At 38.9% G+C, this 27337-nt stretch overlaps 1 pseudogene; it reads right to left on the bottom strand.

The window, feature by feature from the left end:
* Window positions 1–5432: 5432 nt before the first annotated feature.
* On the bottom strand, window positions 5433–5930 carry LOC138097520 (peptidyl-prolyl cis-trans isomerase A pseudogene; annotated as a pseudogene).
* Between the last annotated feature and the right edge of the window lie 21407 nt (window positions 5931–27337).

The raw sequence follows: 27337 nt of genomic DNA, 5'->3' as shown, positions 1-27337 counted from the left end.
TTTGATGTGTGAATTAGAATAGCCATCTCTGTAGTTTAAAACCACCTATTTTTAAGTTTAATTTGGATTTCTCGGAAACTCATAACAGTATGTAAAATAAACTCTCATAATTTTCTCTTAACACTATTTTCCTTTTATTTAAATTCTGTTATAATAAACAGAAAGAAGAGCTAAGCAAACAAACAAACAAACAAAAAACAGCAACAAATAAATCCAAGAACTATTTATTTTTATTCATTTACTTTTTTACGAAGAAAGGTATATAGTTTGTGCTAAGAAGGTTGTTAAAATTTTTTTTTCAATTAGTTTTTTAAGAAATTTATTTCATCACAAAATAAGCAATTATTACAAGCACTTAACCATATCTTCAATGATTTCTCATTGAAGGATACATGCGTTTCTTGTAGTTTAAGACAGACAATGAAAAACATGATCCTTAATTGGTATTTCTCCCAGCATCCCCCCAAATCTGCTTTTCCTCTAAAATTTTACTCACTGCTCTGAAGCATTTTGTTGACTGAAAACATTCTCTACATAAACTTCATGGAGGAAGTGTTGAATTTCTGCAGTGAATGCATTTTTCATGATTAAAAGTCATAGCATGCTTCTTGTCTGGGGAACACAGTGCTAGGAGAGCACTCATTCTTAGGTATGAGTTCTTAAGTCACAAACAATTTTAAACTTCAATTCACTTTTAAATACAGATTTAGCAACACAATTGTGGTGCTATGAATTTTAGAGAAAGTATTTACCTTGCATTGTATTTTTACGCAGCTTTCTACATGAGAAAGTCATTCCAGATTCACCTGTATCAGCCAAAGTGTCATAGGAAACAGATGGCATACTCAATTTATGGTAATTCCAGGAGGATCTAACACAAAGGAGCAGGCCGGTATAGCGGAAGCACAAGTAGTGCAGGAACTGGGGTCAGCACCTGGAGACCCGTTACCACCTCTAAGCCTAAAGAACAAGGAGAAGATAAAGTGACCAAGACCCAAAAGAACAGTATTCTATTAAACAGACCACCTTGAGAAAAGTGGTGGTCTTCTATTTAAGGACACAGATGCCCCAAGGGGATCTGACAGCAAAAGAGCCAGGTAAGAAATACCCCTTTCCCTCTCCTTTATCTTTCCTTCCCATCTTCTCCCGAGGCTTCTATCAGTTAAACCTAACAGAGGCCAGAGGGCATGGGAGTATGGTACATTACATACAAATCAGCCATGCAGGACTAAAAGAAAGACTGACAATTTGAAGAGACATTCTGGAGGTAAATGGAAGAGTTTTGGCATAACTTGCGAAAAGTATCTCAGACATTGGTTTCAATATTTGCTCTGTCACTTAGCATGCAGGTTAGTGGGCCTTAGGCAAGTTACCTGGGCTCGCTAAGCCCTAATTACCTTCTCTGTAATAGTAAAACACTAATTACTCCCTTGCAAGGATTAAATGAAAATACATGCATATTGATTTTGTCAAGACTTATAAGACCTGTGAAGACCTATAAGACCTTCTAGAACTAACACACACACACAAAACAAAATGTTATTTTCATCACTGAAACACAAAAGTAGAAAGTCACTAGATATATGGAGGAACAGGCAAGTTAGGCCTTGGAGTGAAGCAGGGCAAAGGCAAACATTTCTGCCAAGAGAATCCACTGGTCATAGCAAACACCCTCTTTCAACAACACAGGAGACAGCTCTACACGTGAACATCACCACATGGTCAATATGGAAATCAGATTGATTGTATTCTTTCCAGATGAAGATGGAGAAGCTCTATACAATCAGCAAATATAAGACCTGGAGTTGACTGTGGCTCAGATCATGGTATTCTTATTTGCAAAATTTGGGTTTAAATTGAAGAACGCAGGGAAAACCACAAGACCATCCAGGTATGACCTAAATCAAATACATTATTTTTATACCGTGGAGGTGATGAATAGATTCAAGGGATTAGAAATGGTAGACAAAATATCCGAAGAACGATGGACAGAAGTTTGTATAGGAGATGGTGACCAAAACCATCCCCAATAAAAAGAAATACAAGAAGGCAAAATGATTGTCCAAGGAGTCCTCACAAATACCAGAGAAAAGAACAGAAGTAAAAGGGAAAGATGTACCCAACTGAATGCAGAGTTCCAGACACTATCAAGAAGAGATAAGAAAGCTTTCTGAAGAGAACAATGCAAAGAAATAGAGGAAACCAATAGAATGGAAAAGACTAGAGATCTCTTCAAGAAAATTATAGATACTAAGGGAACATTTCATGCAAAGATGAGCATAATAAAGTGCAGAAATCGCCTGGGCCTAATAGAAGCAAAAGAGATTAAAAAGAGGCATCAAGAATACCAAAAGAACTGTACAAAACATTTATTAATGACTGGATATACATTATGGTATGATCACTCACCAAGAGCCAGGCATCCTAAAGTGTGAAGTCAAGTGGGCCTTAGGAAGCATCACTACAAACAAAGCTAATGAGGGTGATGGTATTCCAGCTGAACTATTTCAAATCCTTAAAGATCATTCTGTTAAAGTGCTGCACTCAATATGTCAGCAAAGGTGGAAAACTCAGCTGTGGCCACAGGACTGGAAAAGTTCAGTTTCCATTTCAATACCAAAGAAAGGCAATGCCAAGGAATGTTCAAAAGACCACACAATTAGTCTAATTTCACATGCTAGCAAGGTAATGCTCAAAATACTTCAAGCTATGCTTCAACAGTATGTGATTCATTAATTCCTGGTGTACAAGCTAGATTGGCAGATGAACCAGATATCAAATTGTCAACATCTACTGGATAATGGAGAAAACAAGGGAATTCCAGAAAACCATTGACTTCTGCTTCATTACTACACTAAAGACTTAGACTGTGTGGATCACAACAGACTGTGGAAAGTTCTTAAAGAGAGGGAAAATCAGACCACCTTACCTGTCTTCTTAGAAACCTGTATGCTGGACAAGAAGCAACTGTTAGAATCAGACATGAAATAACAGAGTTATTCTAAATTGAGGAAAGTGTAAACTTCAAGGCTGTATATATAAATTTCACCCTGGCTATGTTATTTACATGAAGAGTACATCGTGCAAAATACTGGGCAGGAAAACTTAAGCTGGAATCAAGATTGCTGGGAAAAATATCAACAATGTCATAAGAAGATGATACAACTCTATGGCAGAAAGCAAAGAGGTGAAAGGGGAGAGTGGCAAAGCTGGCTTAAATGTCAACATTCAAAAAACTAAGATCATGGCATTCAGTCCCATCACTTCATGGCAAATAAATGGGAAAAAATTGGAAACAATGACAGATTTATTTCTAGAGCTCCCAAATCACTGCAGATGATGACTGCAGCCATGAAATAAAGACTCTTGTGCCTTGGAAGTAAAACTAGGGCAAACCTAGATAGCATATTAAAAAACAGAGTCATCACTTTGTTGACAAAGATCTGCATAGTTAAAGCTATGGTTTCTCCAGTAGTCATGTAAGGATGTGAGATTTGGGCCATCAAGTAGCCCGAGCATTGAAGAATTTATGCTTTCAAATTGTGGTGCTAGAGAAGACTCTTGAGAGTCTCTTGGACAGTGAGGAGATCAAACCAGCCAATCCTAAAGGAAATTAACACTGAATATTCATTGAAAAGACTGACGCTGCAGTTAAAGCCCCAATATTTTGACGATCTGTTACCAAGACCTGAATCATTAGATAAAACCCGGATGCTGGGAAAGATTGAAGGTAAAAGGAGAGTTCAGTTCAGTTCAGTCACTCAGTAGTGTCCGACTTTGCAACTCCATGAATTTCAGCACCCCAGGCCTCCCTGTCCATCACCAACTCCCGGAGTTCACTCAGACTCATGTCCATCGAGTCAGTGATGCCATCCAGCCATCTCATCCTCTGTCGTCCCCTTCTCCTTATGTCTCCAATCCCTTCCAGCATCAGAGTCTTTTCCAATGGGTCAACTCTTCGCATGAGGTGGCCAAAGTACTGGAGTTTCAGCTTAAACATCATTCCTTCCAAAGAAATCCCAGGGCTGACCTCCTTCAGAATGGACTGGTTGGATCTCCTTGCAGTCCAAGGGACTCCCAGGAGTCTTCTCCAACACCACAGTTCAAAAGCATCAATTCTTCGGTGCTCAGCCTTCTTCACAGTCCAACTGTCACATCCATACATGACCACAGGAAAAACCATAGCCTTGACTAGACGAACCTTAGTCAGCAGAGTAATGTCTCTGCTTTTGAACATACTATCTAAGTTGCTCATAATTTTCTCCCAAGGAGCAAGCGTCTTTTAACTTCATGGCTGCAATTACCATCTGCAGTGATTTTGGATCCCCAAAAAATAAAGTCTGACACTGTTTCTACTGTTTCCCCATCCATTTCCCATGAAGTGATGGGACTGGATGCCATGATCTTCATTTTCTGAATGCTAAGCTTTAAGCCATCTTTTTCACTCTCCTCTTTCACTTTCATCAACAGGCTTTTAAGTTTCTCTTCACTTTCTGCTATAAGGGTGGTGTCACCTGCATATTTGAGGTTATTGATATTTCTCCCGGCAATCTTGATTCCAGCTTGTGTTTTTTCCAGTCCAGCATTTCTCATGATGTACTCTGCGTATAAGTTAAATAAACAATGTGACAATATACAGCCCTGACGTACTCCTTTTCCTATTTGAAACCAGCCTGTTGTTCCATGTCCAGTTCTAACTGTTGCTTCCTGACCTGCATACAGATTTCTCAAGAGGCAGGTTAGGTGGTCTGGTATTCCCATCTCTCTCAGAATTTTCCACAGTTTATTGTGATCCACACAGGCAAAGAAAGTCAATAAAGCAGAAATAGATGATTTTCTGGAACTCTCTTGTTTTTTCCATGATCCAGTGGATGTTGGCAATTTGATCTCTGGTTCCTCAGTCTTTTCTAAAACCAGGTTGAACATCAGGAAGTTCACTGTTCACGTATTGCTGAAGCCTGGCTTGGAGAATTTTGAGCATTACTTTACTAGCATGTGAGATGAGTGCAATTTTGCAGTAGTTTGAGTATTCTTTGGCATTGCCTTTCTTTGGGATTGGAATGAAAACTGACCTTTTCCAGTCCTGTGGCCACTGCTGAGTTTTCCAAATTTGCTGGCATATTGAGTGCAGCACTTTCACAGCATCATCTTTCAGGATTTGAAATAGCTCCACTGAAATTCCATCACCTCCACTAGCTTTGTTCGTAGTGACACTTTCTTTTTTTTTAATTGTTTAATTTTTATTTCATAATCATAAATTTAACTTTGCAATCCAGCTAAACTTGGAAGGGGATAAGCAAAATATGGAACCCAAAGAACTGTAGTGAGAGCACAAAGATTATAGGATACATTGAGCAGATGGGGTGAAGGGGTGCTCTCCTGGGCTACAGAAAGAATGGTCTGGTGGTTAAGTAAAACACAAGACAAATTTATTAGATTTGTCCACAGGCAGCAATGGTGATCTTCTTGCTGGTCTTGCCATTCTTGGACCCAAAGCGCTCCATGGCTTCCACAATATTCATGCCCTCTTTCACTTTGCCAAAGACCACATGCTTGCCATCTAACCACTCAGTCTTGGCAGTGCAGATGAAAAACTGGGAACCATTTGTGTTGGGGCCAGCATTTGCCATGGACAAGATGCCAGGACCTGTATGCTTCAGAATGAAATTCTCATTATCAAATTTCTCGCCATAGATGGACTTGCCACCAGTACCATTATGGCGTGCGAAGTCACCACCCTGGCACATAAATCCCGGAATTATTCTGTGAAAGCAGGAACTTTTATAACCAAATCCTTTCTCTCCAGTGCACAGAGCATGAAAGTTTTCTGCTGGCTTCGGAACTTCGTCTGCAAACAGCTCAAAAGAGACGTGGCCCAAGGGCTCGCCATTGACAGCGATGTCGAAGAACATGGTGGGGTTGACCATGGCTAGACAGCAAAGGAGGCTCCGGGGTGGTGATGTCTGCAAGGCCCGTAGTGATGCTTTCTAAGGCCCACTTGACTTCACATTCCAGGATGTCTGGCTCTAGATGAGTGATCACACCATCGTGATTATCTGGGTCGTGAAGATACTTTTTGTACAGTTCTTCTGTGTATTCTTGCCACCTCTTCTTAATATCTTCTGCTTCTGTTAGGTCCAGACCATTTCTGTCCTTTATCGAGCCCATCTTTCATAAAATGTTCCCTTAATATCTCTAATTTTCTTGAAGAGATCTCTAGTCTTTCCCATTCTGTTCTTTTCCTCTATTTCTTTGCATTGATCACTGAAGAAGGCTTTCTAATCTCTTCTTGCTATTCTTTGGAACTCTCCATTCAGAGGCTTATAACTTTCCTTTTCTCCTTTGCTTTTCACCTCTCTTCTTTTCACAGCTATTTGTAAGGCCTCCCCAGACAGCCATTTTGCTTTTTTGCATTTCCTTTCCATGGGGATGGTCTTGATCCCTGTCTCCTGTATAATGTCACAAACCTCATTCCAGAGTTCATCAGCACTCTATCTATCAGATCTAGGCCCTTAAATCTATTTCTCACTTCCACCGTATAATCATAAGGGATTTGATTTAGGTCATACCTGAATGGTCTAGCAGTTTTCCTTACTTTCTTCATTTAAGTCTGAATTTGGTAATAAGGAGTTCATGATCTGAGCCACAGTCAGCTCCTGGTCTTGTTTTTGTTAACTATGTAGAGCTTCTCCATCTTTGGCTGCAAAGAATATAATCAATCTGATTTAAGTGTTGACCATCTGGTGATGTCCATGTGTAGAGCCTTCTCGGTGTTGTTGGAAGAGGGTGTTTGCTATGACCAGTGCATTTTCTTGGCAAAACTCTATTAGTCTTTGCCCTGCTTCATTCCACATTCCAAGGCCAAATTTGCCTGTTACTCCAGGTGTTTCTTGACTTCCTACTTTCGCATTTCAGCCCCCTATAATGACAAGGACATCTTTTTTGTGTATTATTTCCAAAAAGGTCTTGTAGGTCTTCATAAAACCATTCAACTTCAGCTTCTTCAGTGTAACTGGTTGAGGCATAGACTTGCATTACTATGATATTGAATGGTTTGCCTTGGAAATGAACAGAGATCATTCTGTCGTTTTTGAGATTGTATCCAAGTACTGCATTTTGGAGTCTTTTGTTGACCATGATAGCTACTCCATTTCTTCTGAGGGATTCCTGCCCACAGTAGTAGATATAATCTGAGTTAAATTCATCCATTCCAGTCCATTTTAGTTCGCTGATTCCTAGAATGTCGACGTTCATCCTTGCCATCTCTTGTTTGACCACTTCCAATTTGCCTTGATTCATGGACCTGACATTCCAGGTTCCTATGCAATATTGCTCTTTACAGCACTGGACCTGACAGAATGTGGTCCACTGGAGAAGGGAATGGCAAACCACTTCAGTATTCTTGCCTTGAGAACCCCATGAACAGTGTGAAAAGGCAAAATAATAGGATACTGAAAGAAGAACTCCCCAGGCCAGTAGCTGCCCAACACCCTACCGGAGATCAGTGGAGAAATAACTCCAGAAAGAATGAAAGGATGGAGCCAAGGCAAAAACAATACCCAGTTGTGGATGTGACTGATGATAGAAGCAAGGTCCAATGCTGTAAAAGGAGATAGGGGAGGCAAAGGATGAGATGATTAGATAGCATCTCCAACTTGAAGGATGTTAATCTGGGCAAACTCTGGGAGATACTAATGGACAATGAAGCCTGGTATGCTTCAGTCTGTAAAGTCACAAAGAGTCCTAAAGGACTTAGTGACTAAAGAACAACAATGGCCTCCATATCAACAAGCCCTTGCTTGTCTGGTGCTAAAAAGAACTCAAGGAGAATAAATTCCTTTTTGTCAATCACCTTCCAAACAGCAACATGTTTTCCATTACTATTCTTAGTAATACTTTCTTCCTGGTTCCTACTTTGACAGACACCAGATATATACCAAGAAATATCTTAACAAGACATTAGTGAAAAAACTTGAAAAGAAGACAAAAATGGAGAGGTCTGACATCCTCATAAATTGCAAGAATCAATATTGTTAAAATGTCCATGCTACTCAAAGTAATCTGCAAACTCAAGATAATATCCATCATATTTCAATAGTATTTTTTTCACAGAAATAGAGCAATGATGCTAAAATTTGTATTAAACCAAAACAGTGCTAAACAGCCAAAGCAACACTGAGGAAGAAGAACAATGATGGAGGCATCATGCTCCCTGATTCCAAACTATATTACAAAGCTACAATAATCAAAAGGTATGTGACTGACATAAAAACAGAAATATGGACCAATGGAACAGAACAGAGAGCCTAGTAATAAATCCAATCATTTACAACAAAGAAGCCAAGATGTACAATGGGGAAAGGACTGGCTCTTCAATAAATGATGTCGAAAAATCTGGACTGTCACATGCAAAAACTCAACAACTATCTTGTACAATACACAAACAATAGCTCAACATTGATTAAAGATTTAAAGTGAGACCTGGAATTGTGAAAATTCTAGAAGAACACACAGGCAATAAGCTCCATGTCATAGACCTTTGTGATTTTTTTTTTTTTAACTTGACCCCAAAGCAAAGCAACTAAGGCAACAGTAAATAAGTGGGGCTATATCAAATTAAAAACTTTCTGCACAGCAAAAGAGACCATCAATAAAATGAAAAGGCAATCTAATGAATGGGAGAAAATATTTGTAAATCATGTATCAGATAAGTTGATAACTCACACAGTTTTTTTTTTTTTTTCCTACAGAAAAAAAAAAAATCCAATTAAAAATGGGCTGAAAATCTGAATAGACATTTTTCAAACAAACCATATGGATCATCAAAAAGTACATGAAAAGATGCCCAGCAGCATTAATCATCAGGAAAATGAAATTGAAACCACAATGAGATATCATCTTACAGCTGTTAGAATGGCTATTATCAAAAAGACAAGAAGTAACTGTTGATGAGCAGGTGGAAAAAAATGAGCCCTTGTGTATTGTTCAGTTCAGTTCAGTTGCTCAGTCATGTCCGACTCGTTGCAACCCATGAATCGCAGCACGCCAGGCCTCCCTGTCCATCGCCATCTCCCGGAGTTCACTCAGACTCACCTCCATCGAGTCCGAGATGCCATCCAGCCATCTCATCCTCTGTCGTCCCCTTCTCCTCCTGCCCCCGATCCCTCCCAGTTTCAGAGTCTTTTCCAATGAATCAACTCTTCTCATGAGGTGGCCAAAATACTGGAGTTTCAGCTTAAGCATCATTCCTTCCAAAGAAATCCCAGGGTTGATTTCCTTCAGAATGGACTGGTTGAATCTCCTTGCAGTCCAAGAGACTCTCAAGAGTCTTCTCCAACACCACAGTTCAAAAGCATCAATTCTTCGGTGCTCAGCCTTCTTCACAGTCCAACTCTCACATCCATACATGACCACAGGAAAAACCATAGCCTTGACTAGATGGACCTTAGTCGGCAGAGTAATGTCTCTGCTTTTGAATATACTATCTAGGTTGGTCATAACTTTTCTTCCAAGGAGTAAGCGTCTTTTAATTTCATGGCTGCAGTCACCATCTGCAGTGATTTGGAGCCCAAGAAAATAAAGTCTGATGCTGTTTCATTCTTTCCCCATCTATTTCCCATGAAGTGATGGGACCGGATGCCATAATCTTCGTTTTCTGAATGTTGAGCTTTAAGCCAACTTTTTCACTCTCCACTTTCACTTTCATCAACTTTTAGCTTTTTAGCTCCTCTTCACTTTCTGCCATAAGGGTGGTGTCATCTGCATAACTGAGGTTATTGATATTTCTCCCTGCAATCTTGATTCCAGCTTGTGTTTCTTCCAGTCAGCATTTCTCATGATGTACTCTGCATATAAGTTAAGTAAGCAGGGTGACAACATACAGCCTTGACGTACTCCTTTTCCTATTTGAAACCAGTCTGTTGTTCCATGTCCAGTTGTAACCGTTGCTTCCTGACCTGCATACATATTTCTCAAGAGACAGGTTAGGTGGTCTGGTATTCCCATCTCTCTCAGAATTTTCCACAGTTTATTGTGATCCACACAGTCAAAGGCTTTGGCATAGTCAATAAAGCAGAAATAAATGTTTTTTTCTGGAAATCTGTTGCTTTTTCCATGATCCAGCAGATGTTGGCAATTTGATCTCTGGTTCCTCTGCCTTTTCTAAAACCAGGTTGAACATCAGGAAGTTCATGGTTCATGTATTGCTGAAGCCTGGCTTGGAGAATTTTGAGCATTACATTACTAGCATGTGAGATGAGTGCAATTGTGTGGTAGTTTGAGCATTCTTTGTCATTGCCTTTCTTTGGGATTGGAATGAAGACTGACCCTTTCCAGTCCTGTGGCCACTGCTGAGTTTCCAAATTTGCTGGCATATTGAGTGCAGCACTTTCACAGCATCATCTTTCAGGATTTGAAATAGCTCTACTGGAATTCCATCCCCTCCACTAGCTTTGTTCATAGTGAGGTTTTCTAAGGCCCACTTGACTTCACTTTCCAAGATGTCTGGCTCTAGGTTAGTGATCACCTCATCATGATTATCTGGGTCATGAATATACTTTTTGTACAGTTTTTCTGTGTATTATTGCCACCTCTTAATATCTTCTGCTTCTGTTAGGTCCAGACCATTTCTGTCCTTTATCGAGCCCGTCTTTGCATGAAATGTTCCCTTGGTGTCTCTAATTTTCTTAAAGAGATCTCTAGTCTTTCCCATTCTGTTCTTTTCCTCTATTTCTTTGCATTGATCACTGAGGAATGCTTTCTTATTTCTTCTTGCTATTCTTTGGAACTCTCCATTCAGATGCTTATATTTTTCCTTTTCTCTTTGCTTTTCACTTCTCTTCTTTTCACAGCTATTTGTAAGGCTTCCCCAGACAGCCATTTTGCTTTCTTGCATTTCTTTTCCATGGGGATGGTCTTGATCCCTGTCCCCTGTCCAATGTCACAAACCTCATTCCATAGTTCATCAGGCACTCTATCCATCAGATCTAGGCCCTTAAATCTATTTCTCACTTCCACTGTATAATCATACGGGATTTGATTTAGGTCATATCTGAATTGTCTAGCAATTTTCCCTACTTTCTACAATTTAAGTCTGAATTGGGTAATAAGGAGTTCATGATCTGAGCCACAGTCAGCTCCTGGTCTTGTTTTTGTTGACTGTATAGAGCTTCTCCACCTTTGGCTGCATAGAATATAATCAATCTGATTTCGGTGTTGACCATCTGGTGATGTCCATGTTTAGAGCCTTCTCGGTGTTGTTGGAAGAGGGTGTTTGCTATGACCAGTGCATTTTCTTGGCAAAACTCTATTAGTCTTTGCCCTGCTTCATTCCACATTCCAAGGCCAAATTTGCCTGTTACTCCAGGTGTTTCTTGACTTCCTACTTTTGCATTCCAGTCCCCTATAATGACAAGGACATTTTTTTTGTGTGTATTACTTCTAAAAGGTCTTTAGGTCTTCATAAAACTGTTCAACTTCAGCTCCTTCAGGCTTACTGGTTGGTGCATAGACTTGGATAACTGTGATATTAAGTGGTTTGCCTTGGAAATGAACAGAGATCATTCTGTCGTTTTTGAAATTGCATCCAAGTACTGCATTTTGAACTCTTTTTTTGACCATGATGGCTACTCCATTTCTTCTGAGGGATTCCTGCCCGCAGTAGTGGATATGATGGTCATCTGAGTTAAATTCACCCATTCCAGTCCATTTTAGTTCACTGATTCCTAGAATGTTGACGTCCACTCTTGCCATCTCTTGTTTGACCACTTCCAATTTGCCTTGATTCATGGACCTGACATTCAAGGTTCCTATGCAATATTGCTCTTTACAGCATTGGATCTTTCTTCTATCACCAGTCACATCCACAGCTGGGTATTGGTTTTGCTTTGGCTCTATCCCTTCATTCTTTCTGGAGTTATTTCTCCACTGATATCCAGTAGCGTGTTTGGCACCTAATGACCTGGGGAGTTCCTCTTTTGGTATCCTATCATTTTGCCTTTTCATACTGTTCATGGGGTTCTCAAGGCAAGAATACTGAAGTGGCTTGCCATTTCCTTCTCCAGTGGACCAAGTCTGTCAAACCTCTCTACCATGACCCACCCATCTTGGGTTGCCCTGCAGGCATGGCTTGGTTTCATTGAGTTAGACGAGATTGTGGTGCCAGTGTGATTAGATTGACTATTTTTCTGTGAGTATGGTTTCAGTTTGTTTGCCCTCTGATGCCCTCTTGTAACACCTACCTTCTTACTTGGGTTTCTCTTACCTTGGGTGTGGGGCATCTCTTCATGGCTGCTCCAGCAAAGCACAGCTGCTGCTCCTTACCTTGGACGAGGGGTATCTCCTTACCGCCGCTGTTCCTGACCTTCAATGTGGGATGGCTCCTCTAGGCCCACCTGCGCCTGTGCAGCCACCACTCCTCGGGATGCTCCTCCCAGCTGCCAGCCCTGGCCTCGGGCATGGGTGGCTCCTCCCAACTGCTGCCCCTGACCTCAGACGCGGGGTGTCTCCTCCCGGCCACCACTGACCTCGGATGCGGGATAGCTCCTCCCGGCCACCATTGACCTCAGACGCGGGGTAGCTCCTCTCGGCCGTTCCTGCGCCGTCGCAGCCTGAGTGGCATCTAGGCCACTGCCCCTGACCTCGGACGTGAGGCAGCTCCTCTCGGCCACGCTTAGGAATATAAATTGGAGCATCCTTTATGGCATCTTCAAAAAATTATGAAGCTTCTTCAAAAAAGTATGGAGCATCTTCAAAAAATTAAAAATGGGACTACCATAGGAACCAGAAATTTTACTTTAGATCCTTATCTGAAGATGAAAACACTAACTCAGAAAGAATATATACACCTGTATGTTCACTGCAACATTAGTTACAATAGCCAAGATATGAAATCAAATTAAATGTTTTTCAATGAATGAATGGATAAAAAATGGTGACATATACCTAAATAATTTTATCCATTAAAACACAATGAAATCTTTCCATTTTCAACAATATGGATGGATCTAAATGGTATTAGGCTAGTGAAATAAGTCAGAGAGAGACAAATACTGTATTATCTCTCTGAAATAAGGAATCTAAAAACAAATAAATAAACAAAAAGCCAAGCTAAAAGGTGCAAAAGAACAGATTGGTGGTGCCAGAGGTGTGGGAGAAATGGGTGAAGAACTTTTTAATAAAAGTTACAGAACAAAAGAGTTAAACCCAGCACTTCAGCTCCTAAAGATCAATGCTAAACCAAATAGAACCATAGTTTTTTGATGAACGGCATCCAATCAGACACAAGCTGATAAATTTTTATTTTAAAAAACATAGCTTCTATAGTAATTGATATGGTATATTTCTTAGAAATTTCTTTTAGTGCTCAACTGATATTTATAGATTACTAGTGGAAGTGCTTTTGTTTCAGTGATAGATTGTTATGGAGACAAATCTGTCAGCAGTGATCTATTTATTTGGATCTCTCTAAGATATACCTTGGCTGTTTTAACTTCTTGGCTGTATTTACAATGTGAGGCTAAGTATAGACAATTTTAACTGATAAGATGATAAGGCATGAAAAGAATAATTTGAGATATGAAACTGGGAAAAAAAGGCAAATTGACCCTTAGCATTAGCCCTCATAATTTTTAATATTTACCAATAACTCTTTCTCATTTGCCTCCTCAAAATTGCTATTGCTTATAAGGAGAATTGATTAACCTATTTCAGTCTGTTCCTAATATCTATAATTCAGATTTCCTAAGTATTTTAATATTAAAAAAATCAGTCTTCTAAAATATATTATCTCTGGTAATCTTCAGAACAGCAAAAGGAAGTAGATATACATTTGTTCCTCTTCAGAGGAAACTGGGGCTCACATGGGTTATAGAGCACTACTTAGTAATAAAATCAGGGCTCAGTCAACAAGCATAGAGTACAGACTATTGTTTTAATATTCACCTACATTTTGAATAAAACATTGCTATGAGCCAGATATTGTGCAAGGCATAGAAGCTAAAAAGTATGGTAAATCATCATCATCTCGTTCCTTAAGTAACACGTTCCCAATAATTCACTAAAGAGCTTTCAGTCTAAACAAGGATCAAATTCTACTTGAATCTGGATTCTTATGTACTCATTCAATATTTATATGTGATTGAGTTTCCCAGTGACCCACATGTAGATTGTATTTCTTGGCTGGTAGCACTTGGTACATATTGGAAAATATAACTGGTATCCACATTAAGGTAAAACAATCAACCTCCCTCTTTAACCAACTACAAATTGAGACATTAGAAATCTCAAAACAAAAAAACACAACTACTAGCAGATTTAATTCACTCGTGCATAAATATGTCTTTCTTTTTCCATCACCTTCTTGCCTTTCTTTCATTTTTCTGTTCTTCTTTTCTTCAATATTTTCTCTTGAAAAAAATTCCTATGCTTTTACAGCTTGGAAAAAATCCAACCTCTGTTGAAAATCAGAATTTTCATCCATGAGAAATTTCTAGTTTAAAGGGAAACATGAAATCAAATTAACGGCAGCCAAAAAATATAATTTTTTTGAGATGTTTAAGTACAGGAGTGTATTGTAGCATAAATATGGTAATGTTCTACAGAAGGTTGTTTTTAAGATTATTTAAAAATTGAACAGAAGTGTTCCAGGGAGCAAAGGGAGTTCCCATAGAAGGGGCATAAAAGACAAAAAGCTCTCTGAGCCCTTAGAAATGACTTGTATCTATTAATGAGTGGTGGGAAGATGGAGGGAAACTAGAGCAAGGAAAAGGTAAACAGGAGCAAAATGCTGAACAACCTCATTTGCTCTGCTCAGAAAGCAGTGACAACAAAATGTAAAGTTCCAGGGTTTTTGTAACACTAGTATTAGATTAACTAGTATTAGATCTACTGATGAATTTTATTTTCTTGGTCTCCAAAATTGCTATGGATGGTGACTTCAGTCATGAAATTAAAAGGCACTTGTTCCTTGGAAAGAAAGTTATGGCAAACCTAGAAAGCATTTTAAAAAGCAGAGACATCACTTTGCTGACAAAGATCCATACAGTCAAAGCTACGGTTTTGATGCTGCTCTCTGATACCTCTAGTCTGTCAGTCTATAATGGGCTTCCCTGGTGGCTAAAAGGTAAAGAATCTGCCTGCCGATATAGGAAATGCAGGAGAGGCAGGTTTGATCCCTGGCTGGGGAAGCTCTCCTGGAGGAAGAAATGGCAACTCACTCCAGAATTCTTGCTTGGGAAAATTCCATAGACAGAGTATCCTGGCAGGCTGCAGTCCATGGAGTCTCAAGAGTTGGACATGACTGAGGGAATGAGCACACACATAGTTTTTCCAGTAGTCATGTATGGATGTGAGAGTTGGATGATAAAGAAGGCTGAACACCAAATAATTGAGGCTGGAGAAGACTTCTGAGAGTCCTTTGGGCTGCAAAGAGATCAAAGCAGTCAGTCCTAAAGAATATCAACCCTGAATATTCACTGGAAGAACAGTTGCTAAAGCTGAAGCTCCAACACTTTGGCCACATGATGGGAAGAGCTGACTCACTGAAAAAGACCCTGAAGCTGGGAAAGATTGAGGGTGAAAGGAGGAGGGAGCAGTGGTAGAGGATGAGATGGCTAGATAGCACCATTAACTCAATGAACCTGAGTTTTAGCAAACTCTGGGAAATAGTGGAGAACTGAGAAGCCTGGCCTGCTACAGTCCATGAGGTCACAAAGAGTTGCACATGACTTAGTAACTAAATAATAGCACAGGGAAACACACATGATGCAGTAAGATGCCTTTAAAAGCTTAAATTTACTTTACATATACAAAAGAGCTTTATCCAAAATTGCAACATCAACTGTGGCCTGGGTACTTCCATCAGAACAGATATGTGACCAATCAAAATAGTTTTCAGCAGGAAGTACAAGCTGAAAATTAATACTAGCTTTGCAGGAAGGAAAAGTATCTGCTAGGGACTTGAAGTTGTCCTTCCAATTCTCCTGCCAGAATAGTTCTGAGTATTATAAAGAAATTTGAGGAATTAGGAAACAGCAAACTCTTGTTTTGATATCTATGTCTTCATCAATCTTCTAACTGATTGATCACATAGCCTTCACTACAAGAGACCCTTTTCTGAAGCAGCAGTTTTCAAATGTGTCTCTATTAGTTCATGAATCCTTATCAAAGTTTTCACTCATTAGTCCAGCATGAAAAATCTCCCATAATCATATCCAATTAGATCATCTGAATCTACCCACTATGTGCTTCCATTAGTTGAGCTTGCTGGTCAGATCAAATATGGCCACTATGTCTTTCATATTCCTTTGAGAAAATTTGGTTTAACAGAAAGAATATGAGTTTTGGTTCAGCATAGCTCAGTATGAATCTTATTTCTAACTCTATGACCTTGGGCTAGTTCATTAACTTCACTGAATCTATTTCTTCAAATGGAAAATGAAATGAACAATATCTACCTTGCAGAGCTATTGTGAGCATTAGATAACATTTTATAAAATGTCAAGCAATGTGACTTGCACGTAATAGCTTCTCAATAAATGGAGGCTGTTGTTGCAATTTCTTTCTCCAGATTTCTGTTTGGCAGCTCCTGAGCATCTTTGTACTCCCCAAGGTGTTGTCCCAGTTCCTGTTCTATGTTCAGTCGATGTCAATTAATTCCTTCTAAATTGTTACCTGGTGGAGAATCAAAGGCCCTGGCTCTCCTCTGCCATTAGTACACTTAATAACCTTGAACAAGTCACTTATATTTTCTAAAATGTAAGTGACTTACATTTTACACTTACATTTTGCAAAAATGTAAAGTGAGGTGTTTGATTAGATTGTTTCTAATGCTGTCTCCAGCCCTAGGATTATGGATTCCATGAAATCACTCCTTGTCCATGCCTTGTGAATTCCTTAAGTCCTATGAGAATTTCCTGTACTTCACTGTATCTTCAGAGTCCCCTAGATATCTAGTTCTGATTAATTGATTACCTGGATGACAATTAAGGTAATCGGTGAATCAAACTATTGGCTTTCCCTGAAGTTCTGTTGATAGTAAACAATGGAAATTCCACATATATGTGACCTTAGGATTTTATTTTGATCTATCCATGTTGATCCAAAAGTACTGTCAAAGCCATGGTTAAGATAGGTAGATGTTACCAGGTCAATAAAGGGAAGAAATTTGCTATGTTTTCAGTCTAAACAAGTTTCAGACTTTTCCTTTTAACCTTAATGTTTCATACACAATTACAAAAAGGTCCAGAGTGCTTCCAGATACATGGATTATTGTAACTGATTATCTAATTTGGATCCAATAATAAAACTACTTTGGTAAGAACCTCTGCTCCACTCTACCACCATTTGTAGCTGTTTAACAACTGGCAGAGATAGTAAGATCTGCATAAAAAAGAAATAATTATATCTGTCAGCTGGACTGGAGAGGGTATCTCCAGTGTCAAGATGATTGACAATCAAGGAATAGGCTACACAATGTGAAATTAAGGCAGTAATCTGAATAGAGACACTTCCTGTAATAGTGTTCATTACTTGCTAAGTGGGACACTCCTGAATTCCCAGACTCTACGCTACTTTAGATACTCAGAGCCTGTACAGCATTAACCAGTGTGAGCCATAGAACTCAAGAGGTCAGTCACCTACAGTCGACATCATCTTTTGTGCCCAAACTCATCAAAAACTGGATACTCTTCTACTTTAAATATACTGATTGTTTCTAGCAATTTTTTTTCTTGTAATTTCTTAAAATTTAATTTCAGAGTTATAATTTTGGTTTTAAAATTGACATTTAACTGAGAATCAGAAGCCACTTTAGAGTTGATACATTACATATATGTGATTTTTTTGGCAAAGTTTTATTTCTATCATCATCTCTTCACCATTTTGAGGATCCAGATGTATGAATTATATATAATTCAATATTTTAACAGATATTTTGTATTTATATTTGAAATATAAGTATTTGAATGCATATTTTTGAATGAATGAAATAGAGAATGAGCTAAGTTCAAGTTTTACACTGGAGAATGAAACCAGCAATTTTCTTGTTTCATGATTTGTTGTTTTTCCATTGCTCCATTGTGTCTGACTCTTTTTTACCCACTGGAATGCAGCACACCAGGCTTCCCTGTCTTTCACTATCTCCTAGAGTTTGCTCAAACTCATGTCGACTGAATCCATGATGCCATTCAATCATCTCATACTCTGTCACTCTCTTCTCCTGCTCACAATCTTTACCAGGATTAGGGTATTTTACAATGAGTCAGCTGTTTGCATCAGGTAGCCAAAGTATCAGAGCTTCAATTTCAGTATCAGTTCTTCCAATGAATATTCAGAGTTGATTTCATTCGGAATTGACTGGTTTGATCTCCTTGCTGTCCAAGGGTCTCTTAACAGTCTTCTCTAGCACCACAGTTCAAAAGCACCAGTTCTTCAGTTCTCAGCCTTCTTTATGGTCTAGATCATATCTATACATGACTACTAAAAAAAACATAGTCTTGACTAGACAGACCTTTGCTGGCAAAGTGATGTCTCTGCTTTTAAATACACTGTCTAGGTTTGTCATTGTTTTTCTTCAAAGCAGCAAGTGCTTTTTAATTTCATGGCTGCAGTCACCATCCATGTGAAATTGGAGCCCAATAAAATAAAGTCTGTTACTCTTTCTATTTACCCCCCATCTATTTGCCATGAAGCAGATGGTGATTGCAGCCATGAAATTAAAAGATGTTTACTCCTTGGAAGGAAAGTTATGACCAACCTAGAGAGCATATTGAAAAGCAGAGACATTACTTTGCCAACAAAGGTCCATCTAGTCAAGGCTGTGGTTTTTTCAGTGGTCATGTATGAATGTGAGAGTTGGACTGTGAAGAAAGCTGAGCGCCAAAGAATTGATGCTTTTGAACTGTGGTGTTGGAGAAGACTGACTGCAGGAGATCTAACCAATCCATTCTAAAGGAGATCAGTCCTGGGTGTTCATTGGAAGGACTGATCCTGAAGCTGAAACTCCAATACTTTGGCCACCTCATGCGAAGAGTTGACTCATTGGAAAAGACCTTGATGCTGAGAGGGATTGGAGGCAGGAGGGGAAGGGGACTATAGAGGATGAGGTAGCTGGATGGCATCACTGACTCGATGGACATGAGTTTGAGTGAACTCTGGGAATTGGTGATGGACAGGTAGGCCTGGTGTGCTGCAATTCATGGGGTCGCAAAGAGACACGACTGAGCGACTGAACTTAACTGAAGTGAATGGACTGGATGCCACAACCTTTGTTATTTGAACGTTGGGTTTTAAGCCAGCTTTTCCAGTCTCCTCTTTACCTTCATCAAGAGGCTGTTTAGTCCCTCTTCACTTTCTGCCATTAGGGTGGTATCATCTGCATATCTGAGGTTATTGATATCTCTCCCAGCAATCTTGATTCCAGCTTGTGCTTCATCCAGACCAGGATTTCATATGATATACTATGCATATATGTTAAGTAAGCAGGGTGACAACATACAGCCTTGATGTACTGTTTCTCAATTTTGAACCAGCCCATTTTTTTTTTTTCATGTCCTGTTCTGTTACTTCTTACCCTGCATACAGGTTTCTGAGGAGACAGGTAATATGGTCTGATATTCCCATCTGTTTAAGAATTTTCCACAGCTTGTTGTGATCCACATTCAACGTCTTAAGTGTAGTCAATGAAGCAGAAGTAGGTGTTTTTCTGGAATTCTCTTGCTTTTTACCTTGATCCAACAGGCGCTGGCAATTTGATCTCTGGTTCCTCTGCCTTTTCTAGATCCAGCTTGCACATCTAGAAGTTCTTGGTTTATGTACTGTTGAAGCCTAGCTTGCAGGATTTTGAGTATTACCTCGCTAGCATGTGAAATGAGCACAACTGTGTGGTAGTTTGAACATTCCTTGGCACTGCCCTTCTTAGGGATTGGAATGAAAACTGACTTTTTCCAGTCCTGTGGCCATTGCTGAGTTTTCCAAATTTGCTGGCATATTGAGTGTAGCACTTTCACAGCCTAATCGTTCACAATTATTTTAGTCTAATAGGAAAATAGAAAATGAAGAAGCATATAAAGTAAATAATTATGAGTTGCTCTGAAACAAACAGGATGCTAAAGAATAGACTGACTCCTTGGTAGTGTTGAACAATGTTCTTGATAGGCAGTCCAGAAAGTCGTCATTGATAAGGTGACATTTACATTAAGATTTTGAGTCTGAAAAGTGATTAGTCTTGTACCAACCTGAGGAAGAGAGTGTTATGGACTCCTTTGGGAGTCCTTTCTGCCAAGAGTAAGGAATATGAGAACATATGTCTACTTGATCTCAGAAATTTCACCATATAAATAGGGAGGTGGAGCAAACACAAACAAATAAGTATCTACCCTGGGAAGTTTATAGGATGTTCCATCATATTGAATGTGAGAGGTGAGCAGAGAGGGGGACTGGAGTGCCCTGATACAGCACAGCAGCAACAATGGCCTGAGAGAATGTCTGAATCTCACAAAGACAGGGAATCAATTCTCAAAATATTATTATTAACTGAAGCTCTGATTATGGTTTGGAATAGGATGTGTGTATTATCTCCACCTATAACATCCCTCCTTTATTAAAACTTCAGATCAAGGAAAGCAGTATGGTTTGTTTGCTTAGTTGCTTTGTTTATAAATTCAGTGTCCAGTGGAGTGCCCTGTTCACAGTGGGCAGTCAGCAAAAGTTCTCATCTGCTTACCTGAAGAGCTTAAAGCAAAGAGGCAGAGTTCAACCACTCTTGTTCTTTGCAATTAATAATGTAAGCTATGTTAAGGACAAAACATCAAAAAGGTAAGTTCAGTGCAGTTCAGGATTCAAAGGGGTTCTCTCAAGCTATCTCATAGAGACTTGCTTTAGAAGGGCTGTGGAACAAATAACCAAGTATTAGTCAAGGGGTCAGGACAACTTAATCATTTTAGTTTATTTCAACACTATATATACGAAGGATAATAATATTCAAGAGACCATAGTTAGTGAGGTCATAGCAAGAGAGGACTTAAAATGTACGAAAATCAAATATTTTTCATTTGGATGAAAAATTTATCACCGGCTTTGTTTAAAGAGACATCTTAGCTCTTCTAACTCTTTTTCTTTAGAAATTGAGACCAAAAATAAGAGGTATATTATTTTCCCATGCTAATTTATATCTCCGCCCAAGGGGTGGCCAAGTCTGTGCTTCAAGGTCCCTGAACTCACTGGTATTCATAGACTGCTTAATAATTGAGAGTGGATCCTAAGAGCAATTGTTTGATGTTCAGGAAAAAGATTAAGTGCAATTAGAAGGTAGTCACATTGAAATTGCTCCTAATTCTGCAGAATGACCCACATGATTTAGGACCACAGAAGGGTGATTGACAGGTTGTCAAGTTTAACTTCATTATGTTGACAATGAATAGCTAAACTATCATGTAACATGCACATGACTCATAAAGTTCCTCTTTGTTTCTCATGAAATTGCTTCTGCTTTTATTTTGGATGCCATATCTTGGTACAGTGAGAAGGAAAATTCCCTTCATTAAATTAAAAAAAAAAAAAAAAACGTTCCATTTTAGTGAGCACTCAATTACAACACCTAGAATTTGCTGAACAACAACATAAATTGCTTATATATTTAGACATATGCCTATTGATTTGATGAATATTAGAATGATCATTCTGACTAAGACCTCCCCTAAACTGTAAACCCTTCTACCGTTTATTTCAATTAAAGTATCTCAGTCTCTATAAGGCAGTGGCACCGCACTCCAGTACTCTTGCCTGGAAAATCCCATGGACAGAGGAGCCTGGAAGGCAACAATCCATGGGATCGCTGAGGGTCGGACACGACTGAGCGACTTCACTTTTCACTTTCATGCATTGGAGAAGGAAATGGCAACCCACTCCAGCGTTCTTGCCTGGAGAATCCCAGACGGGGAAGCCTGGTGGGCTGCCGCCTTTGGGATCGCACAGAGTCGGACACGACTGAGGTGACTTAGCAGCAGCAGCAGTCTCTACCTATGTTCTTTAGGTATTAATGTACTGTTGTTAGTCACTTGTTTCTGGTTATTTGTTAATGAGGTCTCCCCATACTTTACAGTGTAGCTGAGGGTCAGAACTGAAGGGCTGAAACATTTGATCTGGTGTGAAAGTGGAGTTACTGGGTTAGTCTGCAGCTCAAAGGAAGCATGTCTGTCCTGAGCAGGATTCTGGAGAAGGGAAAACAGTTGGGAAATTGGAGTTTAGATGGAACACGAAGGGATGGTGGGGGAACAGGGAGGTGAGAGAAGACAAATACTCATCTCAAAATGTGAATAAAGTTGCACCACACCAGCAATCCTATATCCTAATCTCTCATCACTAATCCCATTAGGAATTAATTTGCTGTTCTCTTTTCCTTTGCTTCCAAATTCCTGGGGTCTTTAGCTCTTTCTTCCCTTCCTGTCAGTTTCTGTCTCTGTCCTTCCCAATTTCAATGTTCAGGGAGCACTCAATCAGTAGGAAGCTATTTTAATAAGTGTGAGATCATTAAAAACTTAAAATCTCCATGAAGATATTATTCTGGATGATAATCCTGCCTCAGAATTTGCAACAATCTATGAGGGTTAGAATAAAATATGCAAATTTATACAATTGTTATCTGAGTGTGCACATATACCAAAAAAACATTTACACCTGGAATAAGCACTCAGGAAGCATTGGGTGACCATGTGGATTTGCCCTTCTGCAGATTCTTCTACCTCTATTTTGAAATAATAGGTCAGTCCTGAAATCCTTTGTCACAAGAAAGGCTGCATGCAGATATTCTTTTGTGTTCCTGAACTTTTCCAGAAATGGGCATTTGCTTAACCACCTGAGAAAGAAGCATGAGCCAGATGCAAACACATGCCAGCAAGAACCCAGGAACACCATCTCAGGCTGCTGGAATTCACAGACTCCAAATCTGCAAAGGAAAGCAATGTGAGTCCATCCAGCTGTGCTGACAGCAAGGTTACCAAAATTGCCTTTACACAATGGTTTTGCTGAGGTCAGGTGATTACCTCACTAGAACCTGCTTGTGAAATTGCAGTGGTCAGGAAAATGTGGGGTGGCTATAAGCTCATCAGCTGGAGAGCTGGAAAAACCAGTTCAGAAAGCTGTCAGTTTAGAGATGTTTTCAACATATCAGCAGTATGATGTCCAGATAGCAGATTGCATAATGACTAGTGCAGCAAATAGATTGATTTCCTCCCCTCAAAGCAAAATGTTTGACACAAGGAGGTAACCCAGTGCTTGAGCAGACTTTCTCCATGAGGGTCCTGCTGGACTTACTACACTTGAGTGCCAAGCAAAAGACAATCTTATTTTTAACTGGAAATCAAAGACTTGCCCTAAAATATAAGAATGTATTTCCCAACAAATACTCCTTTAAGGAAACCAACAATCTAGTATACTTCAGAATATTTATTATATGCAATATATGTTCGATAAGCCTTAAAGCATGTGTTACATATTTTTGCAATGCATTTTTAGCCTGAAAATCTATTTTTTCCTTTTCTCTTAATTTTCTAATTTCACCTTATTTTGCCTTTTCCAGATGAGAACTTAATAACATCAAATCTCAAATAATGACATTTTAATTCCTTTTAAAGCTATTTTTCATTGTGTAGTTTTTTATACAAGTTATGGTGTGGGAGAGTTGATAGAATTCTAAGAAATGAATTAATCAAATTAATCAAACTGCCAGATGCTTAAATATAAAACACTGTAAATTAGATATTATTTTTGACAGTCACCAAAATAGAGTGCAACGATCAAATGAAAAATATCTTAGTTGTTTTTTCTTCCCCATCTTGTTTTCCTCTTTTGGAGTTTTTAGTGTATAACTTTGGTTATAGTTGGGCCAGAAAAAAATAATTGTATTCAGTTACGGAAATAGTCACTTATAGACATGGAGACTACAAGGAGGTAAAAGGTCAGCTGAATGTCTCTTGGTTGATTTGATGAAAGCTGTATCAGCAATGTTCTTCAAAACACTTAGAATCACGCATTTCAGAGCTGTAAGTACTTTCAAGACTTTTTCTAGTTCAATGTGCTACTTTAACAAAGTTAAAATAATGTTTTTCCATTTTATTGCACTTTAGGTTCAGACAGGTCAGATAAGCTCTTGGAGGTCAGAAAATTAGACTGGAGGGACCTAGAATCCTGGCTCCTGCTCTATAATCCAGTGCCTTTCTGATAGTCTAATATAGTAAATAGACTTCATCTATGCAACCATCCTCTTCATCTCTGTGCATGGCAATAATTGTTAATCAAAGCTGACCTGCTTTCATGCTGAGCATGGAAGCAACCTCAGAAAACATTGCATCTCTTCAAAATTGTCAAGCAATCCGCTTGGTAGATGGGAGGAAACCCACTTCCTTCCTCTGTATTGGACTCAGTCCAATTCAGTTCAGTAGCTCAGTCGTGTCCAACTCTTTGTGACCCCATGGAATGCAACATGCCAGGCTTCCCTGTCCATCACCATCTCCTGGAGCTTGCACAAACACATGTCCATTGAGTCGGTGATGCCATCCAACCACCTCATCCTCTGTCGTCCCCTTCTCCTCTTGCCTTCAATCTTTCCCAGCATCTGTGTCTTTTCCAGTGAGTCAAGTCTTTGCATTGGGAGGCCAAAGTATTGGAGCTACATTCCAATGCTACAGTATAGACTACATTCCCTTAAAAGACAGCTTTGAGGGACTCAGATTCAAGCCTTATGACAGGAAATAGCTTCTAAGTCAAATAAGTCAATCAAGATCAATTGTAACAAATATATCACACTAAATGCAAGATATAAATAAAAGAAGAAACCAGTTTATATGGGCAAAGATGAGAAAGGGGCATATGGGAACTCTGTACTTTCTGTTCAATATTTCTGCAAACTTAAAACTGCTCTAAAAAATAGTCTTTTTTTTTTTTTTTGGTGCTGCACTATGCACTTCGCAGTATCTTAGTTCTCTGACCAGGGATCACATCCAGTCCTCTGCAGTGGAGGCTTGGAGTCCTAACCACAGGACCATCAGGGAATCCCTAAAGCAATCTATTTGTTTAAAGTCAACAGATTATCTAACTTATTCCTACTGTTGATTTATATACATCATCACATGTACATTTGCACATGGCCATTACTAGGGACCATAGAATCTACTGTGATGGACAGGTCAGCCATAACTCCCATTACCTGAAGAATGTTATTTTAAGAATGATTTTGGAATAAGAAGCCTAAATATATATCCTTCAGGTTAAACTGTCTTTGATGTGTATCCATGATGCACAAGCCTTTTTTTTTTTCTTAATAACAAAATAATTGCCAAAATATTTCATGTTTGGGAACACATGTAAGAATTAAAGATTTTAAAATTTAATAAGATAAAAAAAATAAAAAAAAAATAATTATCAATCAAAATATTTTTTTCCCTTTTTTGCAGTTTTCCTAAAATTAACAGGCTTAAACTGTGGATTATGGAAGGCAATATACTTCAAGTGTGTACACTATGATTCAAGGGTAAATATGTCCCACAGGAAAAGTTTAAGAAAGTGATGTTGTTTAGCTTGGCAAAGAGGAGACTAAAGGGTACTCTGAGAATTGTGTTTGAAATATGATGATCTATTAAATAGAGGACAGGAACCAGCTGTTCTTCATTTCCAGGGAGGAAAGAATAAGAAATTGACACAATAGAAGATTTTGGGTTCGTTATAATAGGCTTTTCCTTATTAATGCCACTCATTTTTCAAACATTATTTGTTCTTTCTTTCATCAGAAACTTGTGTTTTACCAAACAACATAAGATTCTACATGTATTAGTATTATTACTTTGTAATTGTTCCCAATTCATTTAAGTTTTTATCTATCAAGAAGTATTGAACATTTGTCAATGACCTAAACTTTGTGCAAGGTATTTATTCTCAATTCTTCAATAAGCAGCTCAATGGCATAAACTATTTTCCTAAGAAACAGGCTGGTAAATGCATATGATCTCTTTGGCATCCTGAAACTAGTTGAGTATAAAAAAAAAAAAAAAAAAAACTAAGCTAAACTTTCTCAAACCATCCATGGTGAGAGAAAAAAAAAAAATAATAATAACACATTACAAGCATCTCTTCTCTCAAGTATACCCCCACACTCATCCCATGTATGCCCTACTGAAAAGTCTTCCTCATTTCTGGAGTTCTAAAATATGACCACATATATCAGCCATGCACCTCATTCCACCTCAAATCATAGCATTTTCCTAGAGCCGAAGAGAAACCTTGTCACATCTTTATCCCTCTCTTCAAGAGCTTAACTTTCAAGATAAGAGATGTAGAAACTATGAGGTGTAAATATCTCAGCTTGAGGCACAGATTGAGTAGACAATGGAGATTTTCTGAAAATATATTTCATCTTTGAAAACAAATAGAGCATCCCTGGTTGCATCGTTAGGACCAGAGTGAGGATGTGAGGCCCTCAGAAAGAAAAGACTCATGATGCCTCTTCTAAAGGTAAGGTAGGAGATACACAGGGAGTTAAGTCCCATAGCAGAAGCCCACCTCAGTAGAATTTGTGACAAAATTAAAAAAAAAAAAAAAAAGTGAGCATGATTAAAAGGGTTTTGGAGATTAGAATAAGCTTGTTTTTCTTTGTATTCCTTATTTTTTTATTTACTGATTTTTTCTTTTTCTTTTTTTTTTTTTTTTTTTTTTTGGCTGCATGGAGTCTGTGTTGCTGTGTGTGGGTTTTCTTTAGTTGTGATGAGCAGAAACTACTTTTCATTGTGATTGATGCACAGATTTCTCATTATGGAGGCTTCTCTTGTTGTAGAGTACAGGCTCTGCAACTAGGCTTCCATAGTTGCAGCACATGGGCTCAGTATTTTGGGTGCATGGGCTCAGTTTCTCCAAAGTTTGTGGAATCTTCCCAGACCAGGAATTGAACCTGAGTCCTCTGCACTGGAAGGTAGATTCCTATCCACTATCCAGCAAAGTCCTGCATTTCTTATTTTTGTTTTTACAAATCTGTCCTCCTCTAACTAATACAATCTATAATATGAAAATTGTTTGTTTTGTTTACTTTAGAAACTGCAAGAAAACAGGATCTAAGGAAAAATGAGTCTGCAGCCAACATTAGGCCTAGCTCTAAGGCTGAGGGGTGAGTTACAATTTGGTGGCGGTGCTTAGTCACTCAGTCATGCCAGACTCTTTGTGACCGCATTAACTCTGGCCCACCAAGCTCCTCTGTCCATGGAAGTTTCCAGGCAAGAGTGCTGGAACAGGTTGCCATTTCCTACTCCAGGGTATCTTCCTGACCTAGGGATCAAACCCAGGGGTCAATCCTGTA

This window comes from Capricornis sumatraensis, chromosome 21 (genome assembly GCF_032405125.1).
Source record: "Capricornis sumatraensis isolate serow.1 chromosome 21, serow.2, whole genome shotgun sequence".
Lineage (NCBI taxonomy): Eukaryota > Metazoa > Chordata > Mammalia > Artiodactyla > Bovidae > Capricornis > Capricornis sumatraensis.
The sequence above is the reverse complement of the archived record's forward strand: the minus strand, read 5'-3'. Positions and strand labels throughout refer to the sequence as shown.